This window comes from Neopelma chrysocephalum, unplaced genomic scaffold, assembly GCF_003984885.1.
Source record: "Neopelma chrysocephalum unplaced genomic scaffold, ASM398488v2 Primary Assembly neopelma1_68, whole genome shotgun sequence".
NCBI lineage: Eukaryota > Metazoa > Chordata > Aves > Passeriformes > Pipridae > Neopelma > Neopelma chrysocephalum.
In genome coordinates, this window is record NW_020897727.1 from 5,006,375 (window position 1) to 5,022,841 (window position 16,467).

General features: G+C 53.3%; 1 protein-coding gene across 1 annotated transcript in view; it reads right to left on the reverse strand.

Moving 5' to 3' along the window:
• ZFHX3 (zinc finger homeobox 3) overlaps positions 1-16,076 on the reverse strand; it is a 129,110-nt gene extending 113,034 nt beyond the window's left edge. Inside the window, exon 1 of the mRNA XM_027684934.1 lies at positions 14,704-16,076. The gene's annotated coding sequence lies outside the window, so the exon portion shown is untranslated. The remainder of the gene's footprint in view (positions 1-14,703) is intronic.
• Positions 16,077-16,467: the final 391 nt, after the last annotated feature.

Sequence of the window (16,467 nt, forward strand, 5' to 3'; positions counted from 1 at the left end):
CTCCAGTTAAAAGGAGCAAGGAATTATCTGCCATCCACAAAGTTTCACAAACCCTTTATCCAGCTCTGGACTGTGGGACTCTGAGCGGTGTCCAGGAGGGAGCAAAATGCCCCAAGGAAACCCTGAAAACTTATTTAGATACAGTAGAGAAGCCTTGTTCCAACCTGCTCTTGCCTCGGGCATCGGCATCACCAGGTGTGAACAGGATTCAAGTATCTCAATACAGCAAGGACTGAGTCACCCTTTTCAACACCACCTTTATTGAGCATCTGGTCCACACAGGATTTCCCGCTGCCCCCTCATCTCTTCTAACCAGGGGAGGCAACCTGGTACCTGTGCAGCTCCCCCCTGCCTGCCCAGCGCTGCCAGCACTGTACCAGGAGCTACCAGAAACTTAAAGACATCATTGACCTGTTTAGCTGCTTGGATGTTTCCTCCACAAAAAAGCTTTCGGTGTAAATATATCCTGCTGCAGCTCAGCATCTCTACTCCATTACAGACAGATCATGAGACTCAGCAATTCCCTGCCAAAACAGCAGACTTGGAATAGTTACAACTTTTAATGTACATCCTATACGATAACTTCACAACATCAGGGAAAATGCAGCTCAATGCAGCCAGCAGGGAAGTGGCCAGATAAAGAACTTCATTGCTGGAGGATGCAACTCTTAGACATAAGCATGTTCCAGGGCAGTCTGGAGGAGCTGTCTTGGACCAGTCTCAGCTACTAATTCTTATCAAGGTATTTCTGGAAACTGGATCTGCCTCATATAGCAGGCACTGCCGGCTGCCTGGCAGAAGAGATGTCACTGCCCAGAGTGCTCTGCACAAGCTTCAGATAAAAAAATGGTAATACTATGGGCCCATCTTCCATCTGGCAGCAGTTTTATAAGACAACAACCTTCACTGCATTTAATGTAAGGAAAATTTTGTTTTAAATCCCCTCACCATGGCCTTGCTCTGCTCCAGCTACAGACCACTCTGGACGTGAATTCCCAAAAATATCCCTACTCCCAGCTCTGCAAATCCAGCAACGTGGGCAGTTTTATCCCAGTACAAGCCCGAATTGGACCAAAGGTGCCAACAGAAATCCCCAATTGAGCATCCCGCTCTGCTCAGGGCAACTCGGTGGTGCTGAGCCAGCAAGAAGGGAAGGACGGCTGCTGCTTCTCTTTATTTAAAAGGTGCTGCTGGAGGTAGAAACACATGAAAGTCCATGTAGGACAAGGGAAGGAATTATCCCTCCCATTGATTTTCGCTCTGGGGTATTAGAAAGAACACAGCGTTTATCTGGAGATTTCTTCCCAAAGCTAACTATGGACTTTCAAACGTAAATGAGACTTGAAAGGGGCTTATCGGGCGTGAATCCAGTGAAACCTCACCAGGACGTGGGAGCCCTGCAGGAGCTCTCTGATCCATGGCCCCTTGGACAGCTGAAAGCCCCTCTCTGTGTCCTGGCAGCGGAGGGGCAGTGCCCAGGGCAGGCAGCAGAGAAGGAGCTGCAGGGCAGTGGGGTTCCCTGCATCCCCCTCTTCCAGTAAGCATCCCTTCTTGGGAGTCCCTTCTGCAGGGCCATGATGGATGTGACCAGGATGTGACAGCATTGGCCACTCCATGCCAGGGAAGGCAGAGGGCTGGGGGCAGAGTGTCCTAGCTCTAGCTGGACACAGCCCAGGGACACTGGCTTGCTGCCCCTCTGAACTGTCTCCATCCCCAGCAGCCAGGTCTTTGCCTGGGAGCTGCAGCAGGATGAACCCTAACCTGGCGAATCCCTTCTGCAGCATTTCCAACAAGTACCCACCTTAGTGCCACCCCAAGGGCCATTCCTGAGCCCCCCTGCCCCACGCAGCACTGGCTGCCACGGCCCAGCTCGCTGGGAAAAACCTCAGCAGCCTCGTCTCTCGTCGCTGTCTTTCCCAGGTAGCTGGGAGGGTGTAATTGGTGAGGCAGGAGATTAGAAATATCGGCAGCCTCTAAGTAAGACTTTAATTTACTGGCAGATCAATAGCGCTGGGGTTATATTGGCAAAGTGTCTACAACTCTATTGACTCACGCAATTCCTCTTATCAATTTATCAGAAATCTGGAAGCCAGAAGATATTGTTTGAAGAAAAAAGGCAGCAGGAGTTTGAACACTTAGCATGGGCTGCCCAATCAGGTGCTCAGCACTAAGCATTTTACAGCAGATGTATCTGCCGCAAAGGAGGCCAATATGATATGATTAAGAGCTAACTTGCTTCCTCACATGCCACACAGCCTTTTCAAGCTGCTTCTCACCTCAGACCTTTGCGCTGAGACAGTCACTAGGGCAGATAGGGTCCCACCAGCCCAAATGGAACAAGAAAAATCCGTATTTCACATTGCAAGATCCTAAATTCAGCCCCTCCTGCCTGGACCTTACCTAGGCTGACCTGAGTTTCCTAGAAAATCTCAGCTTTACGGAGTTAAAAGCCCATTGCAGCACTGGGAGTCTGCTCACACAGATTGCCGAAAAATCCCCATTTCTGCACTTCCTCAGAAAAATTTGGTGCAGCAGCAGGATGGGTGTGCTACATCTCTTTGCCTTGAAGGGTGTGAAATGGAAGAGCACGCAAAAAATACACCTCTCAGGTCTAAAATCCAATGGTGACAAACATCGCCAGGTACCATAACAGTTTTTTCAAATCAGAGGGGCAACGGAGCAGGAAACCGATATAAAATAGTTCAAACTCCCTCCCTTTTACTATCCCTCAGATGACAGCAGAAACGTGCAGCAACTGGGCTCCAAGATCTGGAAAAGCCTCTTGACCAGCAATCTGCTGCTCCTGGCAGCTTTCCTTGGCAGGATACTGATGGGTACCTCTCCTCTTCCAGCTGTATGCTGCACAAGTTACCATTTCCACCTCTACTTCACTCCTCCACCATCATGCAATAGGGCACCAAGGCTCCAAATACGAGCAAGGTGGTAGAGCAAAAGGTTACCAATTTCCAGCTGGGACTTGCCACTCCCTGGCCTCAGGCTGGAGGCTGTCGCCCCTGCCACAGAGAAACCACAGCCCTGCCTTCCAGGGGAAAAACAAAGGCTTAAAAACAAAACAGAAGTTCTGACTCAGTAACTGTGGAAAGCCTTGGCTGGAGGGCAGAAAGACGCAGGGTGGGACAAGCAGAACTGCCCAGCTCATGACACCAGCTGGGAGCCACAGCCCGGGCACCACTGTGGCCCCTGGAGCAGCTCCTGCCCAGCAGTGCCCAGTCTCCTGCTGCTGACCCCACCTGCCACAGAGCACACAGGGAACCAACCCAACCTGTGACCCCAGCAGACGCCAACACCTGCAGGGCCCACAGAAAATCAGACGGAATGAAAGATCAAAATGAGTAAAATCCTCATGCCCAACCAAGGACATGAAGACACCATTCCCAGGAGGGGAAGAAATGCCTGCCTTCCCCTCTGCCAAAGCAAAAAGGCAACTCCCAGCTGATGTTAAAGGCCAGCAATTCCCACTCCATCCTTGTCATGTCCAGGTCACCAGACAGGCACTTGGAGCCTCTCATCTGGCGAGAATCATCCATCCCATTGCAGCTAATGTGCTTAATCCCGACATTAGAAAGCAAACACTGGGTATCTCCAGGAATACAGAGCTGGCCTGGATCTGCTCATCCACAAAGCAACCACTACCAAAGCCTGGGAGCAAATGCTCATCCGGACACCCAGGGCATCCCAGCTATGGTGACCACCTCAACCCCTCAACACACAGCTGTGTCCTGAGGTCCATGAGGGTCTGCAGCCAGTTCATGTAACTGGGTCAGAACTCCCCAAAGGAGATCCAGGTCCCCAGCACCCTCAGCACAGGCAGCAGGATGCTGGTGTGGGGGAGCGGGTGGAGCAGGTCAGACCACCAAAATGGGGAGAATAAAGACCTTTTGCTTAAGCTCCAGGAAGCAAAGAGAAAAAACACTAATTAACTCAGCGGCAAGTTGTTAGTATTTGCATATAAATGCAGCCACAAATCATGACAAACAAGGCAGGACAAGGCAGGCCCATTAGCACACAGGGATCCAGACTGGCTCCTGTGGGTCAGGCAAGGCAGGCTGCCAGCCACTCCCAGGGGAGTTCGGGAACTGGCCCTTATCTCCGCCAACACTCCTACGACCAGCAGCAACAGAAGCCGCAGGGATAAGGTTTCTTTCCATATAAAACAAAGGAATGGGATAAATTCTTCAATCCCACTCAGAAGTAAAGAGCTGCCAGAGAAAAGCCAAAGCAGAGGTTCCTCACCACAGCAGCCTCACCTGAAATCAGGGTAGAGCGGGCTCCCCATGCTGCTCTCCCCCAGAGGGGATGCACAAGGCATCTTGCATCACAAAGAACAAATCACACACCCGATGTACCAAAGAATGTGCCCAAAAGCCTGAAACAGCAAAAATGACCTGAACAGAACAAAATCCTGACTACTGCTGTAGTTCAACAAGTTTACCCTTCCAAAATCCACTACAGCAGTTGGCTTTATCACACTGCATTTCACCTGAGCTCGCCTCCTTGCTCCTGCAGAGGCTGCAGGTGTGCTTGGCCCAGCTCTGGCCCTCCCCACCCACTGCCCAGCACCTGGACAGCCTCAAAGCTCCCTGCGTTTCCACACGTTGCTTTTGCCTAATGAGTCACTTACTACCACTAAGGACTCAGTATTACACAAAATTTACTATTTTTCTTCTTGCAAAAGGCCAAAACCTGCAATTCCACGATTCTGGAGTTCTGCTTGTTTGTGTGTTCCTCTTGCCCCAACTCCCACCGACTGGCACCCCAGGATTTAAAAGAAAACTCCAGCAACTGCCAGTTTACATCAAGGATTAACAAAAAGAAAAAAAATCCAATTTCTAATTTTAAACAGGAAACTCTCCCTGGCAAGATCCCAAGAACCCTTCCATGGTGACTTTTATTAAATGCAAGTTTCTCGTCACTGCAGCTCTGAGCACAGACCGTCAGCTTGGGCAGAGAGCAAAGTGGCCTGGCCCAGCCACGGGGTATACGGAGCCCTCTGCACATGGGGAACGGGCAGCAAGTGCAGCCAGGCATTTTCAGAACAGTGTTGGAAACCACCACCTCTGTATCTGCAGTCAGCAAGCAGCCGGGGTGCTCGGAGCGGCTGCAGGATGACACATCCAAACAGGAGCCAAGTCTGAACCATCAGGCAGGATGAACGGATGAGCTTCCCACCACAACAGATAACACACAACTGAACCATTCTGAAAGAGCATTACAGTAGAAATATTCCAGACTAGATTTTTTCCCCCTCAATGCAAAGTTTCAAAACAGACTTTATCGAAGAAATCACAGCAGCTCTAACAGTCCACTCTCATGTCCTGCACTATCCAATTTAGAAACTATCCTTCTTGTTCTGGCTTTTGTTCTCGTGTTTGCACGAGAAATTACTTCTGCTTGTCCTCACTTGGAAGCCAGTTAAGATCACAGTTTCACTGTAGGGTATGAAGTTTTGCTTTACTAATGCCTTTGTACAGAATAAACCACTAAGAAATCATTAGTCTGTAGAAACAGTCAGAATCTGGGGGTTTATACAGGAATTGCTCCGTAATGACCAGGAAAAGGGGAATCTGTACAAAGATGGCCCCAAGAGAGCCGTCGCTGCTCCGGTGCTTGGACATGGATGGAGAGATGGACCTTGCCACACAGTCTAAACACACCTGACCCACAAGCACGCCAAGAACACTACACACACAGCTGAGATCCAGGAGCTCATCCAGACCCAGCACAACCCGCACCAGGGTAGGGCACAGTGTGTGCCTGGGCACCCGTGCCCCCATGGGTGGCTGGAACAGCCTCTGCCAACCCTTCCACTGCCACCAGTCACATCCCAGACCTCTGCAACGTCAGAGAGACACGAAAGAGACTCCTTGGACATGGTAAAGGCAATTGCTTAAATGAGTTTCAAAACCTGCAGCAAATATTTGTTTTAGAACTGCAAAGAGCACTGGTCAGGGGCAGGAGGGAGGAGTTGGCGTTACCTGGGGCACCTACGGACCCTTCAGAGACCAGGAGTCAGATCCTTCAGAAACACTGGCCAGTGCTGCTGCAGAGGAACTGGGAGCAAAGATATTGTTTATTTGTTTAAGCAGGTGAAACTACAAACAGAAGCCACCCAGGCTGCCAGTTGCTCCAGGTGCCGGCCCCGCAGGGCGGGAGGAACGGTGCGGAACGCACGGGGCATGAAGCCCGCGGCAGCGGCTGGAGCAGGGCCAGGGCTGCACATGGCAGTTCCCGGGACAAGGCCCTGGCTGCCAGCGGCCCCAGCTGCTCACCCACAGCACAGCACAGCAATTCCCACCCAGCTCCCCATGCCAGGGCTCCTGAAAGGAGAACACTCAGAAGGAGCCAGGGTACTGTGGGGACCAACTCGTCCTTCCATGGCAGGAGGAGCTGTGCCTTAAGCCAAGCCTATGCCTCAGCCTTAGCTCAGCTTCCTTAGGTGGAAGGCTACCCAGGGATACTCTTTAGTTTAACCAAACTGTACTTCTGAAAGGACAAAATAGTAATAAAATAAAGATGACTAAAAGCAGTGCCTTGCTCCCTACACCAAACATACACTTAGGCCCCAGCTCCACACATGATTCTGGCTGGCGCAGCAGCAGAGCGAGGGCTCCTCTGCCACTGTTCCTCTAGGAAGGGCTCTTGGTCCTGCCTGCCCACTCCCCTCTGCTCCAGCACAGTCATTCTGCAGCAACAACCTGTATCACACGACTATTTCAAATTAAAAGGAAGCAGGCAAAACCACCAAAAATAAAAATATTTTGAGGAAGCTTTATTTTCCCCCCCATCCTTTGGCAGTTTTTCTAACCCAGGTCCCTTCCCTAAACTACTTCCCCGTGCCACTGCCCCAAAGCTCTGTGTCAGCAAAAGGAAAAAGCATCCAGGGCAAGGCTGGCCTTGGCAGCAGCATCAATGTCACACATGGACACGACACCATCCCCTGCAGCCCCTGCCTCTTGCCCTGGCACCACTGAGCCCTTGTGGTGATTTACTTGCCAGGAGTTCCTACACACGGGTAAACAACAGGAATCCAGCACACAGTGTGTGAACACAGCGGTGTAAACCTGCTCGTGGACATTCCTGTTTTGGTTCGAAATCCAGCTGCTTTGGTACAGCTCGTAACTGTTTCCAATTCAATTAAGCCAAACTAAAATAAACCCTCCTTGAACTGAAAATAATGTCCATGGGGCATTCTAATGTGTAAGTAAATCCTTTGAAAAAATAATAATAAATCAATGTAAACTTTCCTAAGTAGAAAGGGTGCTGGTAAGCAGAGGGTATTTGTTCTGAAAATCTTTGAAACAGTCAGAACGAGGAGCCGAGCACAGCTTTCACCAGACACTTCTTGGAGCCCAATCGTACTGTTTACCTAAGACAGTTAAAAGGGTATCAGCAGCGTGAAATGCAGTCACAGCTTCAAAGTCACACAGTCTCGAGTCCTAAACATGGCACAGCAACCTCATTTTAGGCAAACACAGGTTCTATTTTTGTTAAGTGTTTCTCTTCCTCTGCTGTGCAAGAGGCTCATACAAAGAAGAAGGAACCTTTAAAAAAAACAACAAAAAACCCCAAACAAACAAAAAACATTTACACTCAAGATACCATGAGAACACTAAAGAACCACCTCTCTGTCCTTTCTGCTGCAGTAACCACAGTAGTTGCTTCTACCAAAAGAAGCCTTATTTCATGATCATCTTCCCCTTTTGTAAATGATCTACACCCTAAGACACCCGGTCCTTTTATTTCCAGTCACCAGGAAGGTAGGAGCCATCCCCACAGCAGTCACCAGCATCATCTTTGGGGCTCAGAACTGCCAGAACTGCCATGGTGACCTGGACCATGGGGCTGACTTGAAGTTGCCATCCCCTCCTCTGTGCTGATCAGGCACAGTCAAGAGCATCACTCAGAACTGTTCAACATTCAGGTAACTGCAATAATGGCTGAGTCTTAATGAAGGTAAATAAATGTAGAGCTGAGAAAGCACCCAGTCCTGCCACACAGTCCAGCAAGGCCTCCAACAAGACACAGGCACAGTTCTTAGTATCCCAAATATTTGCTTGGGGGAAATTGTGACCAAAATACCACCCTCCACCTCCTAGAAGGGTATGTTTCAATGGCAGTCTGGAGCTTTTTCTGTTTCCCTACATTTTTTTACATTTCTAAATGCAGGAGACTCCCTGGGCACCACCAGCAGTAAAACACCTGCAGCTCTGCCTGACACCTCTCCACCCCTGTTCTCCAGTGGAGCACTTCAGAGCTCCAGAGGACAGCCAGTGCTTCTTGAGGAACCTCATCAAAAGTATCTTGCTGACCATTACTACTTCAAGTGCTTTGTGCCCATAAGCAAGAAGGAACTGAGAAAAAGATTGCTGGAGGGATCAAAACCAGAGTCCTGATACCCAGCTCCTGCCTGAAGTAACCAGACAACTGCACAGCCCAGTGGCCACTCAGACTAGAGGAAGGAAATCTCCACTCCTAAGAGTGGAGTATCACTCCAGAGACCCAAAAGGATGCTATGAGGCTGAAGGAGTTGCTGGTTAGACACTTCCAGTCTCACTGCCGACAGCAGGAGGACCTTCCAAGAGGCTTCTGGCAACCAGGTCTGCAGCCTGGGCACAGCTGGGTGGTTTCAAGAAAAGAGAAGTCAGTTATGCTGTGAGGCTGACCCCAGCCCTCCTCCTCCTCCTCCTCCTCCATGTGCTCCAAGCAATCCCCCGAGTGCTTCCAGAGCTTGGCTCCATTGCTCAAACATCTGCAGTTCCAGGTGAAACCGCTGCAAGCCCGCTGTGAAGGCAGCTTTTCACGCAGGGCTGCGCTGGCAGCTGACCCACCACCTGGGGAATTTCCAGGATCTCATGCAAATCTCCAAGACTTCCACACCCTTCAAAATAAAGAGGAAACAGCGGAGAGGCTGATTAAAATAAGGCAACCAAGGAAAAAAATCTGTGGCAGCTCCTTCAGACAGGCACTGCTATTCACCAAGTTTCTGAAATAGCAGAGGGGCAGGCGGTGCTGGCTGCCCTCCCCAGGGCCAGGCATCCCACGCCAGCACGCAGCACACGTCCTGCTCCACTGCGAGAAAAGGGCACGGCCTTGCAGCAACGCCTGGCACACCACCTGCTCTCCCCTCTGCCAGCCACGAAGTACTGCCACAAAAACCAGCCTGCCAGCCTTTCTCCAGCACCAGCCTGTCGTGGGGCAGCACGTGCTTCTTGTCCACCATCCTCACTCCTTGGCCCATAACACAACCATCCCAACTGGCACGTTCTGCCCTACTGCCTCATTCTGCCCCACTGCCTCTTCCTCCAGCTGTGCTGCAGGCCCAATGCCATGCCCAGAGGAGCTCATCCTGAGGAACGCGAGTTCAGAACATAAACCTGCCTACACCTTCACATGTGGCTCAGTGCTTAGGCTTGGACTCACCCAGACTACAAATCCTGGCCAACATGACCAGTCCTCTGCCCCAGTGCTCTGGGCTCCAGAAGGCAGCAACATCAGGAGAGATAAAAAGGTGTTACAAAACAAAGCCCAACCAGCCCGGTTTCTCCAGTACCAGAGCACAGGCCTCCAAAATGACCACCCTGCCGGGAGGTGCCGATCCACTCTGAATGACCCCTCTGCTCTGCAGCTGCCCACAGCAGGCACCCCCATTTAAAATTTAAGGATTCAACAATGCTCTGGGGATTTAAGACATGTCACGATTTTTCATAATTAACCCCCACTTACAGTCCCTGCATGTGAACTACGCATCAGCCCGTTTCATCCTCCAGCTGAGGCAAACACTTGGTGTCTTGCCCAAAGTCAGCGTCAGAGCTGAAACGGATCTTCTGACTTCCAAACAAGCTCACGGTGTTAAGCTGCTTTTAACTGTCTCTATGGAAGATGAAAAACAGCAAGAAGAAAGGAATTGGGGAAGGAAGTATGTAAGACTAAAAGAGACAAAATTAACAGGAGAAAATTAAAGAGGAGAAATTTAGGCTCTGACACCTGAAACAGCTGTGGAGGAGCACACGCCTGGGTGCTGCAGACCTGATTCCCAGATGAAAGGCCAGAGCACTTGTTCCTCAAAGCTGGACGCGAGAGCGCTGACTGCAGGGCCCTGGGGACACAGTGAGCTCTGCCAGCCCCTGGGATCCACTGGGTGTCTACACCTCCAGTGCCTGGGCCCAACACTGCCTCTGGCACCTGCTGTCCCTCGTCCCCAGCACCTTTGGGGAGCGATGCCCTGCTCCTGGCCCCACTGCTCCACGTAGCTGCGTGTGAATGATGGTGGGTGTGTGACGTGCGCTGTGCCGGGGGCCGAGGCGCCTCGCTTCGACACCAACAAAGCAGAAGGTTAATTTGAACCTCGCAGCCCTGCTGCTGCGCGCTTGTGTCTCCTCCTCGCCCTCCCTCCCCGCTCTCCTTTCTGTGCAAAGCCTGACATCTACAGTTCTGTCTGGCACAGTCAGGGGCTGTGATGGGAACCACGCAAGGACGCGGGGATGTGGTGGCCAGCCAGAGGGGACGTGGTGGCCATCCGCCCTCTGCTCCCTGGGCTTTGCTCGCTCACACACCAGCAGCACAAAGCCACCTCAGCTCAGCCAGAGGACATGCACCGGGAACAAGGACCACCCGGTGGTACCACTCCAATAGCCGTGGGCACACTGCTACTGCTCATCCGAGACCAGCTCTTGTGCTGGCACTGACACCCAGTGCTGTCCAACAGCGCACACCCAGGGAACCACGGCCTGGCAGCATCGCCTCTGCAGCCATCCTGTGGGAACCTCCCACACTCCGACACAGCTGGGGCAGCCCCTGCTCTGCTTCTGAGGTATCCAAGGGTCTGGGCACCAGCCTCTGTAACACCAGCGACAGAGGTGAAACACACAAGCTGCTGTGCACAGCTTCAATCCAGAACACCTCCACACTGCAGGAGCAGTGCTGCTTTGCAGACTCTGCAGCTCTCAAACCTGTGCCTCAGACACCAAGTAGCTCCATGCACTCCCCCTGCTCAGTCTTCTGAACCAAGCTCCAGGCCTGCCAGCACGCTTTCCCACCACATCATACCTCAGCAAATCCACCTTGGTGAACTCCCAAATACTGCATCATCCCAAACACGCACCTGACTGCACCTTTCAGCCCAAACAACCTGCACCTGACTGCAGCTCAGTCAGCTGTGCCTTCATAACCTCCTCAACTCCATTATAACAAGACCAAAACCCTCAGAGCCTGTTACCAGACATCACAGCTGCTCAGGAAACCCAGCACCCAACCCAGCAGGATCAAGCACATCATCGCCACGTTACTATCAGCGTTTCTGTACGTGCACTGAATTCCACGGCGAGCACCACGGTGTTTGCACAAGGCAGCCGGCGGTAGCGTGGCAAAAGCAAGGTTAAACCCCTTGCGACCAAACTAGGCCAGCCAGCTGTTTTGGAGTCAGGCCGCCACCAGCCAGGGAATTGCAGTTGGAAGCACAAAGTAAACACAAGGTGGGATGCAGGATGCTCTGCTGCTTGGACCTGAAGGTTTGGGAGCAGCTCCCAGAGCACGCCTGCTCCCATCCTCCCCAAGCACGGACTGATGCTCCAGCAGGTACGCTTGGGCCATGAAAATAAACACTTACTGAGACCTAATGTGTTAGAGGCCCCGCAGGCTGCACTTTCCCAGATACCAGGGAGGGGGAGGACAGGAGAAAACCTTTTACCAGAGCTGCCATGCACATCATCTGCTCCAGTATCCCCATCAAGCAGAGGAACTCGCATGGCTCAGCCCTCACCAGGTTTAATACCTGAAAGCCTGGTTACCACAGGGCCATCACCCTCCTGCTCCACAGCAACATGCACCACACAATTCGCAACACTGCAAAATGTTTATTTTCCAGAGGGAAAATAGAAAAATACTGCTGCTCCTCTGGGCCTTTTCTTAGCAAGAGGCATGTTTGGCACTTGTGACATAATGAAATTACAATCAACAGCCAAGTGTCTTTCTCCCAGCAGCAAACTCAAGGGCAAAACCGGGTGGCCACAGCCTGCCAGCAGCACCCGCCATCATCCCGCAGTCCCTCCACCTCAGCAGTGCCTGGGATGTGCGGGGAGCGACCGCTGGCTGCGGCCTGTACAGAGCTCCCTTCCTGACATCCCCAGCTGAAAAATAATTTCAGGTGGGAGTGAACTTGGACTGTGCTCACAGTCAGTTCTGACACGCACCGTGCACACCTGGTGCACATACCCCGTGCAGAGCCAGCGTTGCTGTGGCGATGACCATCCACCTCCCGCACTGACAGATGGACACGTCTGTCCGGCGCAGATGACAAGGAAGCACTGGGAAGTGCTGGCTCCTTGCTGGCGCAATGGGACCTGAGCAAGACCTGCAGCATCTCCAAGGAAAAGGAGGAATGCCAAGGCGGGCAGCCGGGACAGCCAGGGGTGTTAGGATCCCGGACCCAGCGGCAGGACCGCTGCTTGCAGCGAGGGAAGCCCGACTCATCCACCCTTTTGTTGTTTTGTTTTTTTTTCTTTTTCTTTTTTTAAACTAGCTGGAATTTATCTATTTTTCCAATCCCTGCCTACACACAAACCCAACCTCAGGAGCAAACAAAAATGCCTGAATCGCAGATCAGAGACAAAGCAGGAGGCGGGCGGGCGGCCTGCTCCCGCTGCCCTCACCTCACCCCTCGGCGCGAGGCGGTTATATTTAGGTACCGCCACGGTCTGCGGTGCCGCGGCCCCCTCGGGCACGGCGCAGAATGCAGATTTTCCAGACAACAGACCACAACAGCTCCGTCAAAACCATTAGAGGCTGCGGCGCCCAGGCCTGCGCACAGATGTTTTGATTCCCACTCTCCTGCCACGACAGCCCCATCACCGCCGCCATGCGCTGGACGCCCGGCCTGAATTTCAGCTGGTGAGGAAGGAGGGAGGAGGGAAGGGCAGCCCCACTCGCCAGGGAGGAGCTCTTCTCTCCAGTCCTCCCCTGCCCTGCACTGCCTCAGGGATAGTGGGGCCAGCCCCCCTGGGGCTCCCAGAGGGCATGGGGGATGACCCACCATGAGGAATCAGGAGCAGTGCAAGGGGGACAGCCCCCACAGGCACCTGCTGCAGCCCTGGGGGCCTCTCCCAGACCAAAGCCCCTGTGGTCGTCAGTTGCAAGAGCCCGCGAGCGGCACAGGGATCCAGCATGTGGCCAGGTCAGGGGGACCTGGCGGGACCCAGCTTTGTTCACAGCACACCTCTCCCGCCGGCCGGCCGTGCCCACTGGCACACGGCCCCTGAAGGCACACAAAGGCCAAACCTTCGCTGTGCTCTGGTGAAGGGACACAAGAGCCGTGAAACACTCAGCCTCTCCCCAGCCCATCCGTCCCAAACCCATCTCCTCTGCAGTGCAAACACACCTCCAGCCCTGGCACCACGGCAAGGCCAGCATGCACTGCCGGCAGCATCCACAGAAGATGGTTGCCGAAAACTCTCCTACCACATCCGAGCAAGTGACACCAACAGGGAAATGATCCCACAAGAGATCGAGCCCCCACAGAACAGAACAGAACACAGCATGTGAATAAAGTCGATTTAAAAGCCGACGAGTCCTTTTTCTACTTCTCCATGCAACATCATTTTTTTTATTATTACTATTGCTATTACTGTTATTTTGGAAAGCGGAGGGAGGTGTTAACAGGGAGGCTGACACAACCAGCCGTGCGTCCATCAGTTTGAGATTCAGCAATCCCCACTGAAGCCGTTCAACTGCTGGCCAGGCCCAAAGGAAATGTGCTGCCCCGGGCTGCTCCCGGCCTCCGGTACGACACCGACAGCAACTGGGGCGGGGGGGTCAAAGCGGAGAAATAAAAGAGGGACACAAGCCTTCGCTTTTGTCAGAGCGGCCACCACCGGGCCCTGGTGTGACAGCGGCCACGACAAGGACAGGCGACGGTGCCGGGCACGCGGAGCTGCCCGCGATGCCCCGGCCCACCGAGCAGAACCTTGGCTCGGTCCTGCGGGAACAAAAGGCAGCGTCAGGATGGGAGGAAGGGTCCAGGGGCTCCACGGCCGAGGGCCAGCGCTGCTGCAGCCGGCACTGCTGCGCGGGAGAGGGGCTGGAGCCAACTTCCTGCTGCCCTCTGCTCCCAAAATGACTGTGTTAAAAAAAAAAGAGTGTGGGGGAAAAAATACAAATACAGCAAAGCAACTTCTCCGGCCAGACATAGAGCTTCTCTCCCCTCTAATGTGCCTTTTCTTTGCTTTTGTTCCAGTCAAGGCTGCCTGCGGAGGGGGACCGGGCGGGAGGCAGCTCGGGCAGCCGTGCAGGGAAAAAGCCTTCAGCTGTCGGCAGAGCAGGAGCCTGGTGAGCCCTGGGCCTGGCCACGGGGCCGTTGCTGCACAGCAGAGGGGAGCCCAGCATGATCCTGCTGCCAGGGGCCTGGGACAGCCGCCCCCCTCCCGGCTGCTCCCTGGCCTCCGCCGCTGCAGCAGCCGAAAAGCCACACTCCGTTTTCGCTCAGCGCCGGACCAGACAGTGCTCCCTAATGAGGGAGCATTACAATCAGCTTGTAATGCTGAATTTTTAATGCTGCCGAGGGCTCTGTTACATAATAAAGGGGGAAACGGGAGCAGAGGGCAGCCGGCGGGGCTGCCCGCTCCCCCCGGCCACGCAGGTGGCGGCCCTGGCCCACCGGCCGCCCCTCGCGCCCCCTGACCCGCTGCTTACCGCCAGCGCCGCGGGACGGGGCGCGCACGACGCCCATCGGAGCTCCTGCCCTGCCGGGAGGGTTGCACAAACTTTCCTCAAGTGCGTGGAGGGGTGATGCCAAAATGCTGGCTCCGTGCTCCGCCGCGGCTCGGCCGGGAAATGATTTAAAAGCAAAGTTCACGAGCATGTTAACGGCATGCTCTCGTATGTCCCCGCACACACGGGCTGCGCTGCGCCGCTCAGTAATACCCTAAGACTGTAAATCTATAACCACTGCAATGATTTAGTGATTAAAAACATGATAACATATTGTGTAACTGCAAACCACAGAATCCCTGCCAACTCTCCTCCGAGATACAGGAACAAAAATACAGAAAATGTGTTGCTCGCAGCGGTCTTCCTAAACTTGATGGAAAGATTTTAATAATAATAATAATAATCCAAAAAAACCCCAACAACCCAGACATCAGAAAAAGGCTGGATACAACGCAAGGCTGAAAAAAAAAAATTTAAAAGACAGAATTTTAAATACGAATCTTGCTCTAACAAATTACAATCTAAACATGCCTCGCTTTTTTCTCTTTTTAAGTTTGTCGTAACTGGAATAACTGGTCTTGTGTGATGTCTTGCATATTCAAAGTGCTTTGTAATAGGATACGGAGACCAAACCTTATTTGCCTAAACTCAATGGGTTTTATTTTTTCCCCTCTCTCCCCCCCCCATTTCTTTTCCTTTTATTTTCTCTCCTCCCCCCACTTCTCCCCTAACGGGGGTGTGGAGGGGGGGGAGGCAAAAGGAAGCAAGGGCTTTAGGCTGTGAGGAAAATACCTGAAAGAGGAAGCTGCAATCCGTAATACGGTGAGGAAAGCAAAATATACATATATTTTTAAAGGCAGCTATGGGAGTTTTGGCCTCTAAGCAGCCAACTTGACCCCATTCTCTCTATTCTCTTATTTCCCCCGTTGCAGGATTCCTGCACCTTCAGTCGGATTCGAACTCAATGTGACCCTAAGGAGGGAGTCACCGAGTCACCGAGCCTCCAGAAAATTGCTCCATATTAAACAGGAGCGAGAAAAGGAGAAAGACAGCAGGCACGGAGGGGACTCCGCGTTACAGAGTCCAGGACACACCGAGAGCAGCCCCGAGCACAGCGGGAGGGAGAAAGAGACCTTGCTAGAAACCAATTTTTTTTTGTTTGGTTGGTTTTTTAGAAAAGGTAGGGAGAATTTAACAATTAAAAAAAACAAACAACCAAAGACACAAACAAATGCAACCCAAATTATAAATAATTCACAGTATAAATCCCGCGTGTGCGTGGCACCCCCGCACGCCGTGCACAGCCAGGGCACACACACACGCTCCCCGCGGAGGGTGCGTGCGGGAGCGGGAGCCCGGGCGCGGCGGGTCCCGGGGACCGGCGGGGACCGACAGAGACCCGCGTTTCACGTAACTGCGATAAGCGCCGGGCGTTGCAGCCCCGAGTCATTAACCCCGGCCCCGAGCGGGCTCGGCCTGCGGTGCCGCCCGCCCCCGCCGCGCTCCCGCACCGAGCCGCCCGCGGGGAACAAGAACCGCCGTTACTGTGCGTGGCCAGGCCGTGCGGGCCGCGGGGTGCGGGGCTCCGCGGGGCCGGGCCCGTCGCCGCCGGGGCAGTTTTCGGCACTTTCTTCGCCCCTTTGTTTTCCAGCGCGTCCCCGGCGCGGAGCGGCAGCGGGGACCGAGGGCCGCCGGAGCGGCCGCGGCCCGGCGGGGTCCCGGGGGGCGCGGGCTCCGCGCGGGGCC